This window comes from Jaculus jaculus, chromosome 8, assembly GCF_020740685.1.
Source record: "Jaculus jaculus isolate mJacJac1 chromosome 8, mJacJac1.mat.Y.cur, whole genome shotgun sequence".
Classification (NCBI taxonomy): Eukaryota; Metazoa; Chordata; class Mammalia; order Rodentia; family Dipodidae; genus Jaculus; species Jaculus jaculus.
Genome location: NC_059109.1, coordinates 3483229 through 3508026, shown reverse-complemented (window position 1 = coordinate 3508026; position 24798 = coordinate 3483229). Strand labels below are relative to the sequence as shown.

The 24798-nt window shown below is 49.6% G+C and overlaps 1 protein-coding gene across 1 annotated transcript in view; it reads right to left on the bottom strand.

Moving 5' to 3' along the window:
* The window catches only part of Pacsin1 (protein kinase C and casein kinase substrate in neurons 1), a 63003-nt gene extending 46514 nt beyond the window's left edge, over nt 1–16489 (bottom strand). Inside the window, exon 1 of the mRNA XM_045157369.1 lies at nt 16469–16489. The gene's annotated coding sequence lies outside the window, so the exon portion shown is untranslated. The remainder of the gene's footprint in view (nt 1–16468) is intronic.
* Between the last annotated feature and the right edge of the window lie 8309 nt (nt 16490–24798).

Here is a 24798-nt window from a genome sequence, read left to right as displayed (position 1 = left end):
CCCATTCTTTCTCTCTCTCTATTTCTCTCTCACACAAAAATAAAGAAAAATAAAATATTTTTTTAAGTGGACAAGAGCCAGGCATGGTAGCACATGCCTTTAATCCCAGCACTCACTCAGGAGTCAGAGGATCACTATGAGTTCGAGGCCACCCTGAGAACATATAGTGAATTTCAGGTCAGCCTGAGCTAGAGTGAGACCCTACCTTAAAAAAAAAAAAAAAAAGTGGACGAGATGGGAGTGGTGGTGCGTGCCTTTCATCCCAACACTTGGGAGGCAGAAGTAGAGGGACTGCTGTGAGCTCAAGGCCAGCCTGAGACTACATATTGAATTCCAGTTCGGCCTGGGCTACAGTGAGACCCTACCTCATAAAACAAAAACAAACAAACAAACAAAAAAGTGGGCAGGACTGGGGAGCTGGTCGTTGTTAAAGGTGCTTGCTCACGAAGCCTGCTGGCCCAGGTCTGTTTCCTCAGCACTGACGTAAAGCCAGATACAAAAGCAGCACATGCGTCTGGGGTCCACTCTTGCAGTAGCAAGACACCCACACACAAAAATAAATAAATTTTAATATGTTTATTTAGTTATTTATTTGCCAGTAAAAAAAGAGAGAATGAGAGCGGAAATGGGTGTGGGTGTACCAGGGCCTCTAGCCACTGCCAACAAACTCCAGATGCATGTGCCACTTTGTGTCTCTGGCCCCATGTGGGCACTGGGGAATTGAACCCAGGCCATCAGGCCTTACAAGCAAGTGCCTTAACCACTGAGCCATCTCTGCAGCCCTAATAAACAAAATTTTAGAAAATGAAGAACAGCACCCAGTATTGTCCTCTGGCTTCCACATGCATGACCACATGTGCACACACACATATAAATAAATAAAAATAAAAAATATGGGCTGACATGTTCTCTCTCATATGTGGATCCTAGCTACAGATGACTGGGCTTCTGTGTGAGAAGGAAAATACTTAGTAGCAGAGGCCAGTAAGTTGAAAAGGAGACATAAAGGGTGGAGAAAGGAAGGGAGGAGGGTACTTAATAGGTTGATATTGTTTATATGTAAGTACAATGATTGTAACGGGAAGGTAATATGAGGGAGAATGGAATTTCAAATGGGAAAGTGTGGGGGTGGGGAGGGAGGGAATTACCATGGGATATATTTTATAATCATGGAAAATGTTAATAAAAATTAAAAAAAAAAATATGGGCTGGAGGCCCTGGTGTACCCATTCTGTAGGTCTGCCTCTGCTTGCAAATAAATAATTTTATATATATATACACACACACACACACACACACACACACATACATATATATACACACACAAATATATATATATATGTATGTATATATGTACATATATTTTTTTTTCTTTTTTTTACTGGTCTAGAGAGATGGCTTAGCAGTTAAGGTGTTTGCCTGCAAAGCCAAAGGACCCTGGTTCGACTCCTCAGGACCCATGTAAGCCAGATGCTCAAGGGGGCGCATGCGTCTGGGTTCATTTGCAGTGGCTGGAGGCCCTGGCACACCCACTCTCTCTCTCTCTCAAATAAAATGGGGGCAAAAAGACCTAAGTGAGGTCAGGGGAAGAGACTGAGTAAAGAAAAGGTGGAGGGAGGGCTAATCAAAATCTAAGAGGATATAAATAAGTCACATGGAAACCTACTTTTTTGGACAATGGAACACTCAGAAGCCATAGATTGTTACTAGAAAATTTTCAGCACCAGGGATGGGAAACCTCCAGTGAGTTGTTGGCCAGGGAGGTCCCTAATGCCCCCAAAACATTACAGGCCATTGCCGAGGCCCTTGGTTTCCCACCAGGAATAGATGGTAAGACCCTATTGCTGAAGACTCCACATATTTGGGCAGCAAGGTCATTGAGAAATCTTGCTGGAACTGAGCTGATAACCTCCTCCATGTAGACCAGCTGACAGAAAGCTGGAAAAAGCCACACTGCATGCAGCTCAATGGGAGAGAGAGAAATCACCAGTGAAGACACTCCACAGTGGACAGTACAGGCCTCAGGCCAAATGAGCCAACATGCAATAGTGCAATAGTGGCACGTCTGTCATGGTGGAGACCAACCACCCTCTAATTGGACTGGAGGCCCGCTCCGTGGGAGAAAATACATCCCTGATACTGAAAACCTACAACAGGGGTAGTCACGAGCCCTAGGGGTAAAAACGTGTGCTGTTGTCTGGCTAAAAGTACATACTATGCTATCAAACTGCCCAGTAAGCACTTCTCTTTTCATATCTTTCTTTCTTTCTTTCTTTTTTTTTTCCCAAGGTAGGGTCTCACTCTAGCCCAGGCTGACCTGGAATCACTATGTAGTCTCAGGGTGGACTCGAACTCATGGCGATCCTTCTACCTCTGCCTCCCGAGGGCTGGGATTAAAGGCATGTGCCACGACACCCAGCTAGCACTTCTCTTAATGTTCATACCCATATATTAATGCTACTCTCACTTTTGGCTAGAGAACTTTCTCTTTTCAGACAGCAGTGACCTTGGGATGACTCAGAAGGCACCATGGTGCTGAGAAGTGACAGAGGAGTGCTCAGCACTGCAATATCTCTATCACACCTTCCAAGGCTCAGGGTCCATTGCGGAAAAGGTGGTGGAAAGAATGTAAGAGCCAAAGGAAGGGTAGGACTCCTTACAACGTGCTCCTCCAGACACAAAATGGCCTGGATATCTATGGCCTCACAGTGCCTGACACTACCTACACAAGACCATCATAAGAGGAGGAAAAGATCATCACATCAAAATAAAAGAGAGACGGATTGAGGGGGGATATGATGGAGAGTGGAGTTTCAAAGGGGAAAGTGGGGGGAGGGAGGAAATTACCATGGGATATTGTTTACAATTATGGAAGCTGTCAATAAAAAAATTAAAATTAAAACAAAAAAAACAAAAAAAAATTATTAGCCAGGTGTGATGGCACATGCCTTTAATCCCAGCACTTGGGAGGCAAAGGTAGGAGGATCACTGTGAGTTCAAGGCCACCCTGAGACTACAGAGAGAATTCCAGTTCAGCCTAGGCTAGAGTGAGACCCTACCTCGAAAAACCAAAAAATAAAAAAGTAAGACAAAAAGACTAAAACATGGTCAAGAGACCAGGAGGCTGAAATGGTGGGAGACAAAGTAAGTCCAAGGCACTAGGCAGGCAGAATACACAGGCCTTGGAGGCAACTGTAGGACTGTTTATGGGATTTTTATTTGGATTTTATTCTGAGTGACAGGGGAGTCACTGAGGAGCTGGAGAGAAGGTGGCTGTGATTTGAGGTAGATGTTGAATGAACATCTTTAGCAACTAGGCCCAGGAGGGTGGCGGCTGCCCCGGAGGCTGATGAGGAAGCTGAGAGAGAGGAGCTAGGTGCTGGGGCTCTAAGATCACCATGAGTTTGCGGCCACCCTGAGAATACAAAGTGAATTCCAGGTCAGCCTGGGCTACAGCAAGACCCTACCTTGAAAAGAAAAAAGTAAAACAAAATGGAAAAAGAAAATATAGCTGAAGAAATTTCCTGGGTATTTGATGATTTACAGGAATCATTACTTTTAGGTATAACAATGATACGCAATCGTGCTAGAAAACATCCTTCTCTTTGGCTGGGAATGTGGCTCAGTGTTTCAGCTCTTCCCTAGCACATGTAAGGCCCTGGGCTCCATGCCCAGCACTACGGAAAAGAAAAAAAAAAAAAGTCTGAGGAAATGGCTCAGCAGTTAAAGACACTTGCAAAGCCTGCTGGCCTGGGTTCAACTCCCCAACCATCACTCAGTAGAAGCTGGGTGCAAAGTGGTTCCCGCAGCTGTGATCCCAGGGCCCCAGGGCAGTGAGGGCAGGGCCGGGAGAATGAGAAGTTCAAGGGCCAGCCTGCCGGACCTTTGCTTCCAGTCTGGAAGTTCTTTTGAAAGAGACTCTGTCTCAAAGATGGACAACAGACACCTAAAAGTTCTCTGATCGCTGCATGCATACCCTGGCAACTGCACCCACACAGAGGGGGAAGGAAGGAAGGAAGGAAGGAAGGAAGGAAGGAAGGAAGGAAGGAAGGAAGGAAGGAAGGAAGGAAAGAGGGGTCAGAGAAATGGCTTGGAGGTTAAGGTGCTTGCCCGCAAAGTGAAAGGACCCAGGTTCAATCCCCCAGGACCCACATAAGCCAGATGCACAAGGGAGCACATGTGTCTGGAGTTTGTTTGCAATGGCTAAAGGCCCTGGCATGCCTACTCTCTCTCAATCTCAATCTCTCTCCAATAAATAAAATAAAATAAAAATATTGAAAAGAAAGAAAGGAAACAGCCCAAAAGACATCCTGACTGGCCTGAAGCCCCTCAGTTAAGTCAGTGTTAGGACCTCGGCCTGGACCCTGAGTCCTTACCCTCCTGCCCTTTCTTGGCTGCCTTCACTGCCCTCAGCAGCTGGTCATGGGGGACTCAGAAAAGCCAAGGACAGTCAGGTGTGGGAGTACACGCCTTTAACTTCAGCACTTGGAAGACAGAAGTAGGTGGATGGCCATGAGTTCAAGGCTACCCTGAGACTAGTGAACTCCAGGTCAGCCTGGGCTAGAGAGAGACCCTACCTCGAAAAATGAAAGAAAGAAAAGAAAAGCCAAGGATGGCATGTGTGGCCTAGGAACAGGCCCAGGTGTGTCAGAATGAGGCTGAGAGATGTTGAGTCTCTACCAGTCCCCCTGAGGATTGGCAGTCCTGTACCACATGCCAGAAAAGATCCAATGAGAAATGGCTTAGTGATGACCCAGGTTTGAGTCCCCAGGACTCATGTAAGCCAGATGCACATGGGGATGCATGAGTATGGAGTCTTAAGCAGTGGCTGGAAGCTCTGGCGAGCCCATTCTCGTTCATTCTCTTTCTCTCTCTCTCTCAAATAAATAAGGAAAGGTCTAATGAGAAAGGTCATTTAAAATGTCCAGCATCAATGCCAGGCATAGTGTTAGATACCTGTAATATCAGCACTCAGGAGGCAGGAGGACCAGGAGTTCAAGGTCATCCTTAGCCACATGGCGAGTTTGGTGCCAGCTGGGCTACATGAGATCTTCTCTCAGGAAAACTCACAGTGCTGAGAAGAAGTGACAGAGGAGTGCTCAGCACTGAAACATCTCTATCACACCTTCCAAGGCTCAGGGTACATTGTGGAAGAGGTGGCAAAAAGAATGTAAGAGCCAAAGGAAAGGTAGGACTCCTTACAACGTGCTCCTCCAGACACAAAATGGCCTGGATATCCACGACCTGACACTACCTACACAAGACCATCATAACAGGAGGAAAAGATCATGACATCAAAATAAAAGAGAGACTGATTGGGAGGGAGGGGTTATAATGGAGAGTGGAGTTGTGAAGGGGAAAGTGAGGAGGGAGGGAACTATCATGGTTTATTGTCTATAATTATGGAAGTTTTCAATAATAAAAAATAATATGGAGCCGGGTGTGGTGGCGCACGCCTTTAATCCCAGCACTCGGGAGGCAGAGGTAGGAGGATTGCCATGAGTTCAAGGCCACCCTGAGACGACAGAGTTAATTCCAGGTCAGCCTGGACCAGAGTGACACCCTACCTCAAAAAACCAAAAAAAAAAAAAAAATAATAATAATAATAATAATACGGACTGGAGAGATGGCTTAGTGGATAAGCACTTGACTGTGAAGCCTAAAGACCCTGGTTCGAGGCTCGATTCCCCAGGACCCACGTTAGCCAGATGTACAAGGGGGCGCATACATTTGGAGTTCGTTTGCAGTGGCCGGAGGCCCTGGCACGCCCATTCTCTCCCTCTCTCTCTCTCTCTCTCTCTCTCTCTCTCTCTCTCTCTTTGTTGCTCTCAAATAAATAAATAAAAATGAACAAAAAATTTTTTAAAAAAATTTTAAAAAATAATAATAATTTGCACTTGGGAGGCAGAGTTAGGAGGATCACCGTGAATTCGAGGTCACTGTGAGGCTACATAGTTAATTCCAGATCAACCTGGATAAGAGTGAAACCCTACCTCGAAAAACCAAGAGAAAAACAAACAAAAATAAATAAATAAATAAATAAAAAATGTGAGCTGGGCGTAGCAGTGCACATCTTTAATCCCAGCACTCGGGAGGCAGAGGTAGGAGGATCACCATGAGTTTGAGGCCACCCTGAGACTACAGAGTGAATTCCAGGTCAGCCTGGGCTAGAGTGAGAACCTACCTCAAAACACCAATAAATAAATAAAAATGTAGTCAGGCATGGTGGCACATGCCTTTAATCCCAGCACTCGGGAGGCAGAGGTAGGAAGATCGCCATGAGTTTGAGGCCACCCTGAGACTACATAGTGAATTCCAGGTCAGCCTGGGCTAGAGTGAGACCCTACCTCAAAATCCCCCTCTCCCCAAAAACCCCACAAATCAATTAATTAATTAAATTTTTAAAAGAAACTAAAAATTTGGATTAGGCTAGGGGATATAGCTCAGTAATGAATCACTTGACTGGTATGCACAAAGCCCTGGGTTCCATTGCCAGTAGAGCAGAAATAAATTCAGAGCTGGGGCTGGAGATATGCATAGCTGCTAAAGTGCTTGCCTGCAAAGCCTAAGGACCCAAGGTCAATTCCCCAGGACCATGTAAAACAAATGCACAAGGTAGTGAATGCATCTGGAGCTCCTGTGCAGTGACTGGAAGCCCTGGTGCACACATTCTCTCTCTCTCTCTCTTTCTGCCTCTTTCTCTCACTCTCAGATAGATAAATAAAAGTAAAACAAAAGAAAGCCAGGCGCAGTGATGCACGCCTTTAATCCCAGCACTCGGGAGGCAGAGGTAGGAGGATTGCTGTGAGTTCGAGGCCACCCTGATACTACAAAGTGAATAAAAAAAAAACAGAGCTGGGGAAATGGCTTTACGGTTAAGGCACTTGCCTGAAAGGCCAAAGGACCCAGGTTTGATTCTCCAGTATCCACATAAAACAGATGCACAAGGTGGTGCATGCATCTGGAGTTTGTTTGCAGTGCTAGAGTTCCTGGTGCAACCATTTTCTCTCTCTCTCTCTCTCTCTCTTTCCCTCTGCCTCTTAAATTAATAAATAATTAAAAAAAAAAAAACAGAGCAGGGCATGGTGGCTGATCTGTAATCTCAGAATTTGGGAGGTTGAGGCAAAAAGACTGCAGTGAGCTCAAGGCCAGCCTGGACCACATAGCAGGTCGCTACCTCAAAATAAATAAGTAAATAAAAAATTGGGGTTAAAGGCTCTTGCTCAAAAGCCTGCTGGCTGGGATTCAATTCCCAGCCTCCCAGCTGGGCATTTGTATGCAGTATTTGCAGCAGCCAGAGAACCTGGTGAACCATGCACACATGCAAATAATTATTAAAAATGTTCATTTATTTATGAGAGTCAGAGAATGGGTGTGCCAGGGCCTCTAGCTGCTGCAAACCAATTCCAGATGTGTACATCACCTTGTGCATCTGGCTTTACGTGGGTACTAGGGAATCGAACCTGGGTTCTTTGGCTTTGCAGGCAAGCACCATAACTGCTAAGCCATCTGTCCAGCCCACAAACAAATAATTTAAAAAATAAATAAATAAAATATCCCAGTGCGGTGGCACATGCCTTTAATCCTAGCACTCTGGAGGCCAAAGTAGGAGGGTCAATGTGAGTTAGGAGGGCAGCCTGGAGCTACAGAGTTCCAGGTCAGCCTGGGCTAGAGTGAGACCCTACCTCGAAGAAACATAAATAAAAGCAAAAGAGGGCTGGAGAGAGATAGCTTAGCGGTTAAGGCGTTTGCCTGCAAAGCCAAAGAACCCAGGTTCCTGGTTCGATTCCCCAAGACCCATATAAACCAGATGCACAAGGAGGCATGTGTGTCTGGAGTTCATTTGCAGTGGCTGGAGGCCCTGATGCACCCATTCTGTCTTTCTCTGTATCTGCCTCTTCCTCTCTCTCTCTTAAATAAATAAATAAAATATTTTTTAAAAAGCAAAAGAAATAAAAATTGGGGACTGAGAGATGGCTCAGCAGTTCCAAAGAAGGCACTTGTTTCCAAAGCCTGTGGGCCTGGGTTCAATTCCCCAGTACCCACGTAAAGCCAGACACACAGGGGTACATGTATCTGGAGTTCATTTGCAGTGGCAAAAGTCTCTGGAGTGTCCATATTCACTCTCTCTTTCTCCTCTGACAAAAATTTAAAAAAGAAATTGAAAATTGGATCATAGTAACATATTGCCCATAGTAACAGATAAAATCACCTGACTTGTCTCATCCACAGTGATGGTCTTCTCTCAGCTTCCCCAAGCACCCTACAAGGACACCCGCACACAGCAAACACTCAGCAGGAGGTCACTAACCAAGTGACAGAAGAAAGAGCTGCCCCAAATCACACGTGGACCGGTCCTGATAACGTCACGTTCTCCTGGAGGACACTGTGCTTTGCCAACCTGACCATTGCTGCCTGGCCAGGCTTGACCCCTGCTCAGACTGCACCTATAGGCTTTTACCCAAAGTGGGACTTATGGTCGTGATTTTGATTGCCATTACTAAAAAGAGGGTTCCAGCACATTCTATCTCAAGAAGTCAGAGTTCTGGCCCCACATCCTCCATGAGGAAACAGCTTACAGTGAGCACTTGCGTCTCTGCAGCTGATTACGCGTGCTGAGTGACTCCACCCTGACCGCCAAGTCCCCGTGTCTCACGGGGGTGGATGAGCGACCTTCCAGTTCATGACGCTCTAGGGGTTCAGGAACCACAAATGGGAGATCTCCACGCAGGACGTGAACATGATTTTACAAACACAAAATTCAAAACAATTCAGCGAGTTCTAGAATTGGGCATGTTCACATTGTAAAACTGTTTATTTCACCAGGGCACTGTGGGCTACCTCTGCAATCCCAGAACTTGGCAGGTGAAACCAGCCTCCGCTACAAAGATTGTCTCAAAAGGAAAAGAGAAAAGAGGGCTGGAGAGATGGCTTAGTGGTTAAGCGCTTGCCTGTGAAGCCTAAGGACCCCGGTTCGAGGCTCGATTCCCCAGGATCCACGTTAGCCAGATGCACAAGGGGGCGCACGCGTCTGGAGATTTTTTGCAGTGGCTGGAGGTCCTGGCGCGCCCATTCTCTCTCTCTCTCTCTCTCTCTCTCTCTCTCGACCTCATTCTCTCTCTGTCTGTCCCTCTCAAATAAATAAATAAAACAAAAAAATTTAAAAAAAAGAAAAAGAAAAAGAAAAAGAAAAAGAACAGGGTTGGAGAAATGGCTCAGCAGTTAAGCGCACTTCCTACACAAGCATGGGGCCGGAGGGGCCTGAGGCGGTCCGAGTTCCAGCCCCCAGGTCCCATGTAGAAACAGCTGGGTGTGGCCATGCATGCCTGTAACCCCAGTCCTGCAGAGGAGCTGAGATCTGAGAATCTTTGTCCCCCACCCTTGTAAATTCCAGAATCAGTAAAAAGAGACTCTGTCTTAAAACAAGAATAATGGAGTAGTCACCTGATGTTTCACTGAGGCCACAGGCAGGTAAGTGACTCCCCACTGCAGATGGGCAAGTGGGGCACAAACAAAGGCACATGCATGCACATATACCACACGTGTGTGCGTAAGCGCACACACACAAGCAAAACAAACAAAAGAACTGAAATTATTTTTATTTTTATTTATTTATTTGAGAGAGAGTCAGAGAGAGAAAGAGAGAGAGAGAAAAGAGAGAAAGGCAGACAAAGACAGAGTGAATGGGCATGCCAGGGCCTCCAGCCACTGCAAACAAACTCCAGATGCATGCACCCCCTTGTGCATGTGGCTAACGTGGGTCCTGGGGAATTGAACTGGGATTCTTACACTTTGCAGGCAAGCGCCTTAACCAATAAGCCATCTCTCCAGCCCCTGAAATTTTTTTTAACATGTTCCTTTTAGCCCAGTATAGTCATGCCTTCCTTTAATCCCAGCACTCAGGAGGCAGAGGTAGGAGGATCGCCGTGAGTTCGAGGCCACCCTGAGACTCCATAGTGAATTCCAGGTCAGCCTGGGCTAGAGTGAGACCTTGAAAAACCAAAAAATAAAAAACAAAGTGGTGCAACCACTCTGGCATTTGTTTGCTGAGGAAGGGCCCTGGAGCGCCCTCACCCCTGCAGCCGCTCACACACTTGCAACAAATAAATAAAATAAAAAGCAACGGAACAAATTTGTTTATGTGAACATTTTCTTTTCAGGGCTGGAGACTGAACCCAGGACCTTGAGCACGCGCGGCAAGCACCCCACCATCAGCCGCACCCCAACTGAAATTTGGGTTTAACTAGGCCTCTCGGATCTCACCTGGTCACTCTCTCAGGACCACCCGATATTTTCACATCAAGCCAAGGCCTCTGTCCCTTCCAGCCTTCGGGAAACCACGTGGGCACTCTCCAGTGGTGACCCCTGCCCCACAGTTCCGATCTTCCAAGCAGGCAGCATGACTTTCCTGGCATCCAGCTCCTGCCTACCCAGAGCCCACCTCCTGCCATCCTTCCTGGAGGTGAACACCACCTATTGCCCTGGCTGCTTGGGGCACCACCCTCGGTGGCACCACCCCTCTGTGGGCAGCCCATTCCAGCTGTGGGCTGTGCTGGATGCCCAGACCTAAGTTGGCATACCTCTGAGGGGGCCCTGTGCGCAAGCACTGTAGGCTGGCACTGTGTCCAAGCTCTTTCTTCTTCCATCCTGTTCCACCTCCTCCCTGTTGCCCACAGGGAGCTGTGAGGCTGGGGGTAGGGCGCTCCTGCCCACACCCCACACCTAGTTCCGGGCACCCTGACTATCCCTGCCCCAGGCCCAGCCTTCCATGACAGCCCCATCGTGCCCCTGGCTGGAAACAGCCTCAAAGTGGCTACAATAATGAGTGGATCTGATGGGGGCTTAATGGCTTTCTTCACTTAGCTTTCCAGCCCAACCTAAATTGTCCATGGGAAACATACATTACGTTTGCAATAAGAAAAAAACAATCGGCTGAGATGCACAAGGTGGCACATGTGTCTGGAGTTTGTTTGCAGCAGCTGGAAACCCCAGCGTGCACATTTTCTCCTCTCTCTCTCTCTCTCTCTGTGTATATATATATATATATATATATATATATATATATACATTTTTTTTTAACTTGAAAAAAAAATAATTGGGAGCTGGGCGTGGTGGCGCACGCCTTTAATCCCAGCACTCAGGAGGCAGAGGTAGGAGGATCTCCGAGAGTTCGAGGCCACCCTGAGACTACATAGTGAATTCCAGGTCAGCCTGAGCCAGAGTGAGACCCTACCTCGAAAAACCAAAAAAAAAAAAAAAAATTTGGCTGGATATGGTGGTGTACACCTTCAGTTCTAGTACTCAGGAGGCAGGTAGGAGGATCACTGTGAGTTCAAGGCCACCCTGAGACTACATAGTGAATTCCAGGTCAGCCTGGGCCAGAGTGGTGAGACCCTGCCTTGAAACACCAAAATAAATAACAGCTTTTTTTTTTTTTTTTTTTTGGCTTGTGTGTGTGATGTTTTATTTTGCCTGTGGTGTGGCAGCCTTCAGTGGTCAAAGCAAAATGCTGGGTATCTTCCGCCTGGCTTTATTTATTTTTCAAATATATTTCTGGCTGGAGAGATGGCTTAGCGGTTAAGGTGCTTGCCTCCGAAGCCTAAGGACCCATGGTCAATCTCTCTCCAGATCCCACCTAAGCCAGATGCACAAAGGTGAGGCAAGTGCAGGTTGCACACGCCCACTAGGTGGCGCAAGCGTCTGGAGTTCCACTGCAGTAGCTGAGGCCCTGGCATGCCAATTCTCTCTCACACTTTCTCTCTCTTGCTCAAAAGGAAAAATCTTACTTATTTATTTGAGAAAGATAAAAAGACAGAGAGCCGAGTGTGTTGGCACACACCTTTAATCCCAGCACTCGGGAGGCAGAGGTAGGAGGACCACTGTGAGTTTGAGGCCATCCTGAGACTACATAGTGAATTCCAGGTCAGCCTGAGCCAGACTGAGACCCTACCTCGAAAAACCAAAAAAAAAAAAAAAAAAAGACAAGGAAGCTGAGGCGGTGAGAATCTGAGCACACCAGGGCCGCTGCCTCTGCAATGGAACTCCAGATGTAGGTGCCGTTTTGTGCATGTGGCTTTACATAGGTGGTGGGGAATCGAACCTAGGCTGCCAGGCTTTTGCTAGCCAGTGACTTTAACCTCTAAATTATCTCTCAGGCACGCCTCCCCCACTGGTTTTACTTTTTAGAGCGAGTCTCTTTAGTGGTTCTGGAGCTTTCAGAGCTCTGGCAGTTCTCAGGTCTCTGTGCCCCTGTGGGACTGGGGTTTGCAGGCTGGCATGGCCATGCCCAGCGGTCTGCTTGAAATCTGACGACCCAAACTGGCAATCTTGAGCCCTCATACTTGGGCAGGAAGTGCACTTAACCACTAAGCCATCTCTCTACCCATGGCAGCTTCTCATTATTGTTACTGTTCCTGTTGTTGTTGTTGCTAAGAGTCCCGTAATGCCCAGGCTGGTCTCCCTCTAGGTAGCAGAGGCTAGCCCCAACTGCCCATCCTCCTGCCTCCACCTCCCAAGTGGTAGGGTGATAGGCATTGGCCACGATGCTCAGTTTAAAAGTTTGGTTTTGCTGGGCGTGGTAGCATACGCCTTTAATCCCAGCACTCGGGAGGCAGAGGTAGGAGGATCAGCGTGAGTTCAAGGCCACCCTGAGACTACAGAGTGAATTCCAGGTCAGCTTGGGCTAGAGTGAGACCCTACCTCGAAAAAAAAAAAAAAAAGTTTGGTTTTATTTTTCTTTTTTAAGAAAAATGTAAAACTAAGAACTGGGGCTCTAGCAAAGCCCTGGCCTAGAATCCACCAGTGAGAGGAAGGCTGTGGACATGGCTCGGGGCAGAGCTCCTGTCTAGAATCCACAGTGAGGGGCCGGGGATGAGGCCGGGAGGCCAGTGCTTCTCTCGCACCCGGAGGCCCCCGGCTCAGTCTTATCCAGTGTGCTCATTCCCCAACTCCCCCTCCAAGCTTCCACAGGGAGGACCCCAAATCAGTGAGCTACCACCTTGGTGACCTCCTGTCCTTTCTCCAGTGAGGTTTCCTTCCACTACCATTCCTGCCAGGGACACTGGTAAATATCTGATGTGTACCCCCCCCCCATTCTCAAGGACAGAAGAATGCTACATGTGATCCCAGGTGGGTGAGCAACCGTTAAGTCTCTCTCCAGTCAAGTGAGAGCTGCTCTGATCACACCCTGGGGGCACTGAAAAAGGACACCCCCCGTGCCCATGCATGCCACAGCCCAAAAGGAGATGACACTCAAAGCAGACGCTGGACTGGACATAGTGGCACACATTTGTATTCCCAGCACTGGGGAGGCAGAGGTAGGAGGATCACTGAGAGTCTGAAGCCACCCTGAGACTATATAGTGAAATCCAGGTCAGCCTGGGCTAGAGCGAGACTCTACCTTAAAAAGAAGCAAGGGCTGGCCCAGCATGGTGGTGCACACTTTTAATCCCAGAACTCAGGAGTCAGAGGTAGGAGGATGGCCATGAGTTTGAGACCACCCTGAGACTACATAGTGAATTCCAGGTCAGCCTGGGCTAGAATGAGACCCTACCTCGAAAAACCTAAATAAAATAAATAAAAGAAACAAGGGCTGGAGAGATTGCTAAGCGGTTAAGACGCTTGCCTGCAAAGCGTAAGAATCCAGGTTCAATTCTCCAGGTCCCACATAAGCCAGATGCACAAAGTGGTGCATGCATCTTAAGTTTGTTTTCAGTGGCTTGAGGCCCTGGTGCACCCATATTCTCTCTCTCAAATAAAAAACAAACAAAAGGGCTGAAGAGATGGCTTAGCAGCTAAGATGTATGCCTGCAAAGCCTAAGGACCCAGGTTCAATCCTCCAGGTCCCACGTAAGCCAGATGCACATAGTGGCACATGTGTCTGGAGTTCACTTGCAGTGGCTAGAGGTCCTGACATGCCCATTCTCACTCTCCACCCCACTCTGCCTCTAATAAATAAATAAAACCAGGCATGGTGGCACACTCCTTTAATCCCAGCACTCAAGAGGCAGAGGTAGGAGTACCGCCATGAGTTCAAAGCCACCCTGAGACTACATGATGAATTTCAGGTCAGCCTGAGCTAGAGACCCTGCCTCAAAAAAACAAAACTAAATAAAATAATAAAATAAAATAAATAAATATTAAAAAGAATAATGAAGCAGACACTGATGGTAGAGGGTCTTAGAGGAAGGGCTCCAGCTAAGGAAGCTTCTAGAAGGTAGAGAAGTCTCTGGAGAAGAGACCTGCAGGTGAGAACGGGGTGGCTTGGGTGAGGAACTGAAAGTGGCTGAGGACAGTGGGGTCAGGGGGAGGGTGAAGCAGAGTGAGCCTGGGGTGGAGAGGGTGGCTCAGTGGGCAGGGACACTGTCCAAGGGGCAAGCATGCCAACAGCGTTCTGCCAAAGTCCTCACCCTTCACAGATGCGGGCCTTGCGTCCCCTGTACATAATCACCTTTAACCTTCGCACAACCGCCTGAAAGCTGAGCACAGTGGGGAGAGAGCTTGGCAGCAGCCCCTCTCCTGACCAGGACAAGAGGAGACCCCAGAGGCTGGGAGGCAGGATTTGCTGAGACAGGGACTGAGCACAGCACCCCCGAAGAAATTACCAACACAGTGGGAAACCCTCACACTGAACACTCAATACTGGGCTTGGGGCCCCCAAACCAGAGGCCCCACAAGACTGTCTGGAACCAATACAGTTGCAACATGGCTCCATCAGCCACAAGGTCCCTCATCCCCAGGCCTAGGAGTACCTAACTGGAACTGCCAAAATTAGTTTTTTTGAGGGGGGACGGGATTTTTGTGGCAGGGTCTTGCTCTAGCCCAGGCTGACCTGGAATTTACTATGTAGTGTCAGAACTGGCCTTGAACTCTCCGTGATCCTCCTACCTCCACCTCCAAATGCTGGGATTAATGGCAAGCACTACCACACCCAGCCAAAAATGTTTTTGGTAGTTTTTTTGCTCCTGGAGAACAAGAAGGAAAAACCAGGGCCAGGTGTGGCGGCCCACGCCTTTACACCCAGCACTCGGGAGGCAGAAGTAGGAGGATCATTGTGAGTTCGAGGCCACCCTGAGACAACATAGTGAATCCCAGGTCAGCCTGGGCCAGAGTTAGCCCCTACCTGGGGGGGGGGGGGAGTGGAGAGAGACCAGAGGGGACTCAGCATTGGTCTTACAAGTTGCCAGCCCTCCCTGTCATTCATCTGTTTGTTCATTCATTCTTTCTGTAATCATCCACTGGGTGTTGGGCCCTAGTCAGGTGTGGGAGTAATGAGAGCCACGAATCTCAGATTGCCAGCCTGAAGGCAGTCTGGTCCAGAGGGCCACACGATGACGCGTCAGTAACCTTAAGGAGCTCCTGGAGTTCTAGAACATAGGGCCGGTGAGGATGTCACCTGAGGCATCAGGGACACTGCCCAGAGGCCTGGCTGGCAATCCAGATGTGTGATAAGCTTCCCATTTGACAGCCTAGTTTGTACCCCAGCTGTGCCAGGGCCCCTGACAATGTGGGCTAGTTCTGGTTGTGCCTAGAAAAAGAGGGGGAAAAAAAGAAGGAAAGAAAGAAGAGAGAAAGAAGAGAGGAAGGAAAGAAGGGAGGAAGAAAGGAAGGAAGGAAAAAAGGAAGGAAGGAAGAAAAAGGGAGGGAGGGAGGGAAAGGTGGCCACATGTGGGACTGCCCCTGGGGTGCAGAGCTGGGCTTCGTACGTGGGGGCAGGGTGCAGATTCAAACTGGGCCTGGCCAAGCTCTGGAATTTACCACTGTGTCCCCCACAGCACTGACCCTGTAACCTTTCCAGGACGTCATGAAAGGAGAGCAGGACGGCCGGGGGCGGGTCGGTAGCGGCGAGGGGAGCTAATGGTTTGCGGCTTGCAGGGAAGGGCATCACGGGGCACACCAGCTTCGGCTGCGTCTGAGGGCCTCCTCGCTCCTCTCTCTCCTCCCTCCTTCCCCTGCCTGCCATCCCAACTGTGTGTGTTTGGGGGAGGTGGGGGGTAGACGGACAGACGCAAGTACCTGGGATCCAAACCAGACATCAGCTGCTGTGTTTCTCTCCAGCCCACTCTGATCCATAAATAGCTTACGCACCAAACTGGCACCGGCCCACCCACCACCCACCCCAGCTGGTTGGAGGGAAAACACACACCCCGGCCCACTCGGAGCCAGGCACGCGATCCCCAAAGAACCTGTTTCCCTGTGTTTTCCCCTGGGTAAAGCCCTCGTCACCAGCTCCCTCTCCAAGCGGCCCTCCTGGCACTCGCCTGCGCGATGCCCAGGAACGAGCGCGGCCCTCCTCCCCAGCGCCCGCGCAGCATCCCCGGGGCGCGCGCCCACCTCTCTGCCGGGACCCTCTCCAGCCCTGTCCCTGCAGGCATCACCTTCCAGGTCACCTCGCACTGGGGGACCCGGACGCCCCCGCCTCGCCCGCGCGCGCCTCCTCCAAGCACCAGTCACCACCACCACCCCTTACCTGGGCGCCGGAGCACCGGGCACCATCGGCGGGGCGTCTGCGGCCCGGCCTCAAGCCCGGTCGGCTTCCCGGGGGAGGCCGAGGAGGAGGAGGAGGAGAGCCGGCGCGTCTCCTCCGGGGCTGCGGGAAGGAGGAAGGTCAGAGCCGGCGGAGCGCGGCGCGGCGGCGCAGCGCGGGGGCGGCGCGCGGATTACAGAGGCATTTTTAGCGAGCCAATGGGCGCCCAGGCTGCGCAGGTGGCCGGGGACACTTCCCGCCCCGAGCCCGCGCCCCGCACCGCTCGCCGCCCCCTGACCCTTTCCAGACCTGGGGTCCCGGGCGCGGGGGGGGGGGGTGCGGGTCTGGGTGGTCTGGGTTCCTGTGGATGCGCGTGTGAATGTGGACCCGCAGATGGCTCTGGAGTGGCCACCCTCCCTTCTCCGCTCCACCTCCAGGCCATGCCCCTCTCCTGTCCTCAGCATCATCCAGAAAAGAAAAAAAAAAACAACCCTCGTGGACCCTCAGACCACAGTTCCAGCCAGGCCGGCTGTCACCAAAGCCAATGCATGCAAGCCATCTCTAGGGCTCCCTGGGGAGTGGAGTCTGAAAGATGCCCCGCCATGGTCTTCATGGTTCCTGGGGTCACCTAAATGCTTCCCAGAGCAGGATCCCCCACTGCACGGGGTACGAGTCATTCAACGTTGAGCCTGGCAGGATCCGGGCACGGAGTCAGTAGCCACAGAATTGACCAAACGCTGTCCTTCGGGAGCTCACACTCCTGGGGGAGCCGGATGGTCATTGGAAGGATGTATTTTGGGGGCTGAGTTGGTAGAGCGTCTGTCTAGTGTGCAGGAAACCCTGGGTTTGATCCTCAAACCAGGGGGTGGAGGAGGGTCAGGAGTTAAAGGTCATCCTTGGCTAATAGTGAAGGGGGAGGGGAGACGACAGAAGCACAAGGCAGGAGGAAGGAAGATGGACGGGAGAAAGCTGGAAGGGAAGAAGGTATTTTGAAGTGACTTGTGCCAGGTGTGGTGGCGCACGCCTTTAATCCCAGCACTGGGAAGCAGAGGTAGGAGGATCACCACGAGCTGGAGGCCATCCTGAGACTATGTGGTGAATTCCAGGTTAGCCTGGGCTAGAGTGAGACTCTACCTCAAAAAAACAAACAAATAAACAAATAAAATGAAGTGACATGTGTAAAGCAGAAAACAGTCTGGGGCTGAAGAGATGGTTCAGTGGTTAAGGTGCTTGCCTGCAAAGCTGTGGTAGACATCCTCAGGTTCACTGAGAGGAACTTCCAGACCAGGCACAGTTATGGAGGAAGGGATTTAGTGAAGCTTACAGATCCAGGGGAAGTTCCATAATGGCAGGAGAAGCTGGCCTGCTCTTACAGGACCAAACAGAGAGAAAAGCCATAAGCCAAAAGCCACACAGCACACTTCAGGAAGTCCAGGTGCTTTGCACATACCTTTAGATTGGAATCTCAAACCCACCACCACACCTTAAGATCCTCCCAGTGACACCTTCTCCAGCCAGGTGGCTGCAGCTGCAAGCTACAAACTGATAAAACACTGAATATATTGGGGGCATCTATTCAAACTACCACAAAAGCCAAATAACCTGGGTTTGATTCCTCAGAACTCATGCAAAGCCGGATGCACAAGGTGGTGCGTGCACCTGGAGTTCCTTTGCAGTGCCTGGAGGCCCCGGTGCTCCCGTTCTCTCTCTGTCTCTCTCTTTTTTTTTTTTTTTGGTTTTTCAAGGTAGGGTCTCACTCTGGTCCAGGCTGACCTGGAATTAACTCTGTCATCTCAGGGTGGCCTTGAACTCATGGCGATCCTCCTACCTCTGCCTCCCGAGTGCTGGGATTAAAGGCGTGCGCCACCACGCCCGGCTCTCTGTCTCTCTTATTGGAACACAGGACCACGTTGTGGGCAATGCTGACTCCAGTTTGCCACCGTCCTCACCACACTCTATCATGCTCCTGGACTGATCTGCACGTTTATTTCTGAACCCCTCTCCACAACCGCTCTCTACAAACACTGAAAGTCCCAGTCCCAGGGTCCCAGAATCGCATTTGTCCATTCACTAAGAATTTTCTGAGCAGCGGCTGCCAGCTAGATATTGCAGTGGAGAGGAACGCAGTAATACCAGGCTGAAGAGGCCACCAGGCGGGCAGCACCCACCCTCGGCCTGGATGGGACAGTCAGGTGAGTGTGGTGGGGCATGTTCTGAAGAAGTCAGGGTGTGGCGGTGCACGCTTTTAATCACAGCCATGAGTTCAAGGCCACCCTGGGACTACATAGTGAATTCCAGATCAGCCTGAGCTAGAATGAGACCCTACCTTGAAAAACCAAAAAGAAAAAGAAGTCAGGGGACTCCGGGCAGGGCGGACCAGAGAGGCTTCCTGGAGGGGCCGCGTTTCCTGTGCTGCACTATAGCTGAGATTCTGACTAGCCACATAGGCCAGGAGAAGGATGTTGTTAGGAAAGAACCTGGAAGCCAGGGGACATGTCTCAAGTGGCCGGGTCTGGAGCAAGGGACGTGCTATAGCTCACCACTCCCATCCCAGCAGTTCCCAATCCCAGCGGCCCCCTCCCCAGAGTTCTCACTGGCCCAAGAGGAAGTGTGAGGACCTCGGTCCTGTGATTGTGGGGGGCACCGAGTTCACTCAGTTGCTTGCTGGACAGGTTCCTTCAGCCTCTGGGAGTCGCCCTCTGTGTTGGGGGTCCCTTGTCTGGAAGAAGGGCGCAGCTACCTCACACAGCAGCCTAGGGTTCATTTTGTCATACACACGATGAAGGTGGTTATACTCGCCTTGGAGGGCGACTAAAGTCAAAGAATGTAGCCTGGTACTTAAGACCCCGTAGGTGCTGGGCGTGGTGGCGCATGCTTTGTAATCCTAGGAGAATCGCTATGACTTTGCGGCCACCCTGAGACGACATAGTGAATTCCAGGTCAGCCTGGGCTAGAGCGGGACTCTACCTCAAAAAATAAAAAAACAACCTAGCGGATGAGGGGAAAATAATAATTATAATTGCATTTACCACAAGCCTCTCTTGTTCCCATCTAGCACAGCATTTACATGCAACTGTCTTTGTGTCAAGAGACTGATTTCTCCCAAAGACTCTCCATATGTTGTCTTGGAAAGACAGGCTAGAAAGCCTGACCCTCCCCTTCTCAGCATCTGCCTGGCTCAGCGTGTGGTCAAGGGCTTTGGAGGAGATGGGCCGAGGCCTGGGGCTGATGAGGATTGTAAAGGCAGAGAAGCTGGGTGTGGTGGCCCACACTTTTTTTGTTGTTGTTGGTGTTGTTTTTGTTTTTCGAGGTAGGGTCTCACTCTAGCTCAGGCTGACCTGGAATTCACTATGTAGTCTCAGGGTGGTCTCAAACTCTCCATGATCCTCCTACCTCTGCCTCCCAAGTGCTGGGATTAAAGGCTTGCGCCGCCACACCCTGCAGCAGTGACCCACATTTTTTAATCCCAGTCCTCAGGATTCTGAGGTAAGATTGTCATGAGTTCAAGGCTAGCCTGGGCTACAGAGTGCATGCCAGGTCAGCCTGGGCTAACATGAAATCCTGCCTCAGCACACAACATGTCTGATAGAAGACACATTGCATCCCTTGGCAGCCAGGCATTTGGTGGGGGGGTGACAATAGTGGGAAGGGGCGCCCCCAGAGGAGGGGTTCCTAATGTGCAGGGAGAGAAGCTGCAGGCCAGAAGAAAGCATTGCAGAGCAAAGGAGAAGGCTCAGCAGTTAAAGGTACGTGCTTTCAAAGCCTGCCGGCCTGGGTTCAATTTCCCAGTACCCATGTAAAGCCAGATGCCCAAAGTGGCACGTGTGTCTGGAGTTCCTTTGCAGTGGCAAGAGGCCCTGGCACATCCATACACACACTCTCTTCTGTCATACACACACACACACACACACACACACACACACACATATGTACATACACACACACACATATATGCCATTGCCTTCCCAGGAGCTGTGAACCAATCAAGAGATGGGGGAGGAGGCAGGAATGACGGTTCATGCCTGGAGTCCCCACATTGGGAAGGTGGAGGCAGGAGGATCAGAAGTTCAAGGCCATCATCAGCTACATGTAGAGTTCAAAGTCAATCTGATCTACATGAGATGAAACAAACAAACAAGAGATGAAAAGCCTGGCATGGTGGCACACTTTAATCCCAGCACTGGGGAGGCAGAGGTAGGAGGATCACCATGAGTCCAAGGCCACCATGAGGCTACACAGTGAATTACAGATCAGCCTGGGGAAGAGTGAGACCCCTTTGGGAAAAAGGAGAGAGAGAGGGAGAGATGAAGAAGGGTGATGGAGGACAGGGATGGAGAGGGGTGAGCAAACTGACAGGAGCTGAGGTGTGTCTAGGATTGAATTCAGACCCCAGGAGCCACAAACGTGGGGAAAAAAAAAGCGAGAACGGAACACACCCTCCCCACACGCCCCCACACACCTGCCTGGAGCAGTCTAAAATAAAGCGTTATTTTAGGGATTGACACCGAACGTCCATGCTGCCTTAAATTAAACCAGCTTTCTTCTAAATTCTCTGTTGCAAGCTGTCTGTTGATCAAAGATGCGCCCCCACCGCCCTGCCCCTCTCCCTTCTCCCCTGTACTGTACCCTGCCAGGAAACACACTTGCGTGCTTTTGTGCATCCTGTTTTGTTTTTCTGAGCATTTTCCACACCTTTTCTCGCCTCACCTCATTTTTCTCCTCACGATCCGGCCAGTCTCCATTTCTGTGGGCTTTTCCTTCTCAGAGGGCACTGTGCCACCCTCAGTCTGAGGTCCTGGCGCCACAAAGAGCAAGAAGCCTGGCACTGCTGACCCCCACGGATTGCCAGGTGCCTCCCGGACGGAAAGGACACATAGACAGCAGGACAGGCCAGCACCGAAGCAGTGTGGAAACTGAATAAGCGAGCGGATGAATAATGGATTGGTAACTAATGCTGCGCGGTAGGCCTGGAGCTGTGCCAGGTGCGAGAGAGGCTGCAACCCCCCGCGGCCCCGGGCCGGTGAGCTGGGGGAAGGCTTGGAGGAGTGCGAAGAGAAAGGACAAGTTCAGAGCGGTTTCTCTAGTCTCTTGTTGTTTGTTTGGCGTTTTTTTTTAAGCCAGGCGTGGTGGCACACAACTTTAAAAAAAAATTTTTTTTGTTTACTTTTATTTATTTATTTGAGAGCAGCAGACAGAGAGAGAGGCATATATATATATATATATATATATATATATATATATATATATATATATATGGAGAGAGAGAGAGAGAAAGGGAAAGAGAAAGAGAATGAGCATGCTAGGGCCCACTGCAAACGAACTCCAGACGCGTGCGCCCCCTTGTGCATCTGGCTAACGTGGGTCCTGGGGAATTGAGCCTCGAACCGGGATCCTTAGTCAGCAAGCGCTTAACCACTAAGCCATCTCTCCAGCCCGGCTTTTTTTTGGCATGTGTTTTGTGCATGAGTGAATGCATGTGTGTGCATACGGAGGTCCACATCAGGTGACTTCCTCAATTGCTCTCTGCCTTTCTTTTCTTTCTTTCTTTTTCTTTTCTCTCTTTTTCTTTCTTTCTTTCTTTCTTTTTTCTTTTTTCTTTTTTTTTTTTTTTTTTTTTAGAAAGGGCCTCACTGTAGCCCATGCTGACCTTGAACTCACTATATAGCATGGTCAGGCTGGCTTTGAACTCATGGCACACCTCCTACCTCAGCCTCCTCTCCTGAGTGCTGGCATTAAAGGCAAGCACCACCATGCCTTTCAATTTTTTATTTATTTTACTTATTTGAGAGAGAGAGTGGACGCACTAGGGCCTCCAGCCACTGCAAACAAACTCCAGACACATGCTCACATGCGCCACCATGTGCATCTGGCTTACATGGGATCTGGGGAATTGAACCTGGGTCCTTAGGCTTCACAGGCATGTGCCTTAACTGCTAAGCCATTTTTCCAGCCTCTCACCTTATTTTTTGAGGCAAAGTCTGAACCTAGAGTTCACGGATTTGGTTAGATTATTTAACCAGGAAACCCGAGGGATGCACCTGCCTGTCTCCACGTTCCCAGCTCTGGGATGACTGGCACGCGCCACTGCGCCCAGCATGTCATATGACTCCCTCATGTTTGCCCAGCAAGCGCTTTCCGCACTGAGCCACCTCCCAGCACAGTTTCTCCATCCTTACCGCACCTCCAGTTGGAAAGGAAGGGCAAGGTTTGTGTCCCAATTTAGACAGAACAGGACTCTGGAGCCCAGAGAAGAGAAGTGACTCATTCAAGGTCACACAGCACAGGAGTGACAGAGTTGGGGCTAAAAACAGAACGACTCATTTCTGGTCAGGTGCTCTGGTGGAGGCCGGACAGGATGGAGCAGGGAAGCCAGCGCGTCTGATTTTCCCAGCTGCCTTTCGGCTTTATGCAGGGGGAGCAGGGCATCCCTGAGAGACAAATATGCTTCCAGGGCTGGAAGTAGCTAGAGGCCCTGGCATGCCCATCCTCTCCCTCTGTCTCTCCTAAATAAATAAATAGTACAGGTGTGACCTCACGTTATAGACAAGAGACACCAAGGCCAGAGAGGTTAGGTAACTTGCCCAATGTCACCCTGACACTAAGTGGTTGAACAGAGATTCAAACCTGAAGAGCACCGCTCATGGTCACACAGCTAGAAAGCGCAAGTGTGATTCCTGTCCTATGTGATTTCATCTGACTGCTCTTTCCCCATTTGACACATGCGGCGGAAGTTGAGTCTCAGAAATGTGGAGGCCATACACTGTGAAACCTGCCTCAATGGCCAGGACACTACTGCCACCTAGTGGTATCATACCTTAAATACAAGTAAAATACCTAAGCAGAAGCTGCATGTCAAGTGCAACTCCCAAGATAGTGTGTGAAGCACTTGTTTGGTTTGGTTTGTCGAGGCAGGGTCTCTCTCCAGCCCAGGCTGACCTGGAATTCACTATGGAGTCTCAGGGTGGCCTTGAACTCACAGCGATCCTCCTACCTCTGCCTCCCGAGTGTTGGGCTACCATTTGTTTTTTGCTTTTTTTTTTTTTTTTTTTTTTTTTAAAGCCGGGTCTCTTGTAGTTCAGACACTGGTTTTGTAGCCCAGACTGGCCTCAAACCTGCATCAATCCTCCTGTCTCCACCTCCCAAGTGCTAGGATTAGAGATGTACACCACCATTCCAGGATTGTTTTGTTTAAGGAAGGGTCTCACTCTAGCCCAGGCTGACCTGGAATTCACTATGTACTCTCAGGGTGACTTCAAACACATGGCAAGTGCTGGGATTAAAGGCATCATTTATTTAATTAATAGTAAATAAATAAATAATTTTAAACTACATTTAACAACATATTCTTTTTTACTGTACTGTACTGTATTTTACACACAGAGAGAAAATTAATGTGCCAGGACCTCAGCCACTGCAATCAAATTCCAGACATTTGCGCCTCCTAGTGGTCATGTGGGACCTTTCACTTGCCTCACCTTTAGTGCATCTGGCTTATGTGGGATCTGGAGAGTGGAACATGGGTCCTTAGGCTTTGCAGGCAAGCTCCTTAACCACTAAGCTATCTTTCCAGCCCCTATGTTTTTTATGAAATGTATTTTCTTGTAGAAACTATGTATTTCTCTGGACAGACAGCCTTCACCTTATTGCACTGAAGCACGTCAGTGACAAGCAGCTGCAGGACAAGCCTTACCAAGAGCTTTGTGGTCTTCAGTTCAGCACTTGCCTACCAGGCACTGTAGAGAGGGACGGGGAGAGGCGGCGCCAGCGGGTCCGTGGGGGAGGGGCGCCCTTTCTGACAATTGCTTTTCTCCGAGGAAGGTGAGCGTGCAAACCTTAGTGTGGATTCTGGCAGTGGGGAAGAACTAGAAGGTTGAGAAAAATAAAATAAAATAAAAATCAATAAATAAAATAAATATGTATTTGGTTTTTTTTCAAGGCAAGGTCTCTCTCTAGCCCAGGCTGACCTCGACTTCACTGTGTTGTCTCAGGGTGGCCTCGAACTCCCGGCGATCCTCCTACCTCTGCCTCCCAAGTGCTGGGATTAACCATCCCAGGCTGAAAAAAAATTTTTTAATAAAAAAGACAGAAGCGGACTGGAGAGATGGCTTAGCGGTTAAGGAGTTTGCCTGCAAAGCCAAAGGATCCCTGTTCAACTCTCCAGGACCCACGTAAATCAGACACACAAGGTGGAACATGTGTCTGGAGTTCGTTTGCAGTGTCTGAAGGCCCTGACACACCCATTCTCTCTCTCTCTCAAATAAATAAAATTAAAAAAAAAAAAACAAAACAGGAGCTAGCTGGACAGAAGACAACCTTCGGGTCATTCCTCGCCT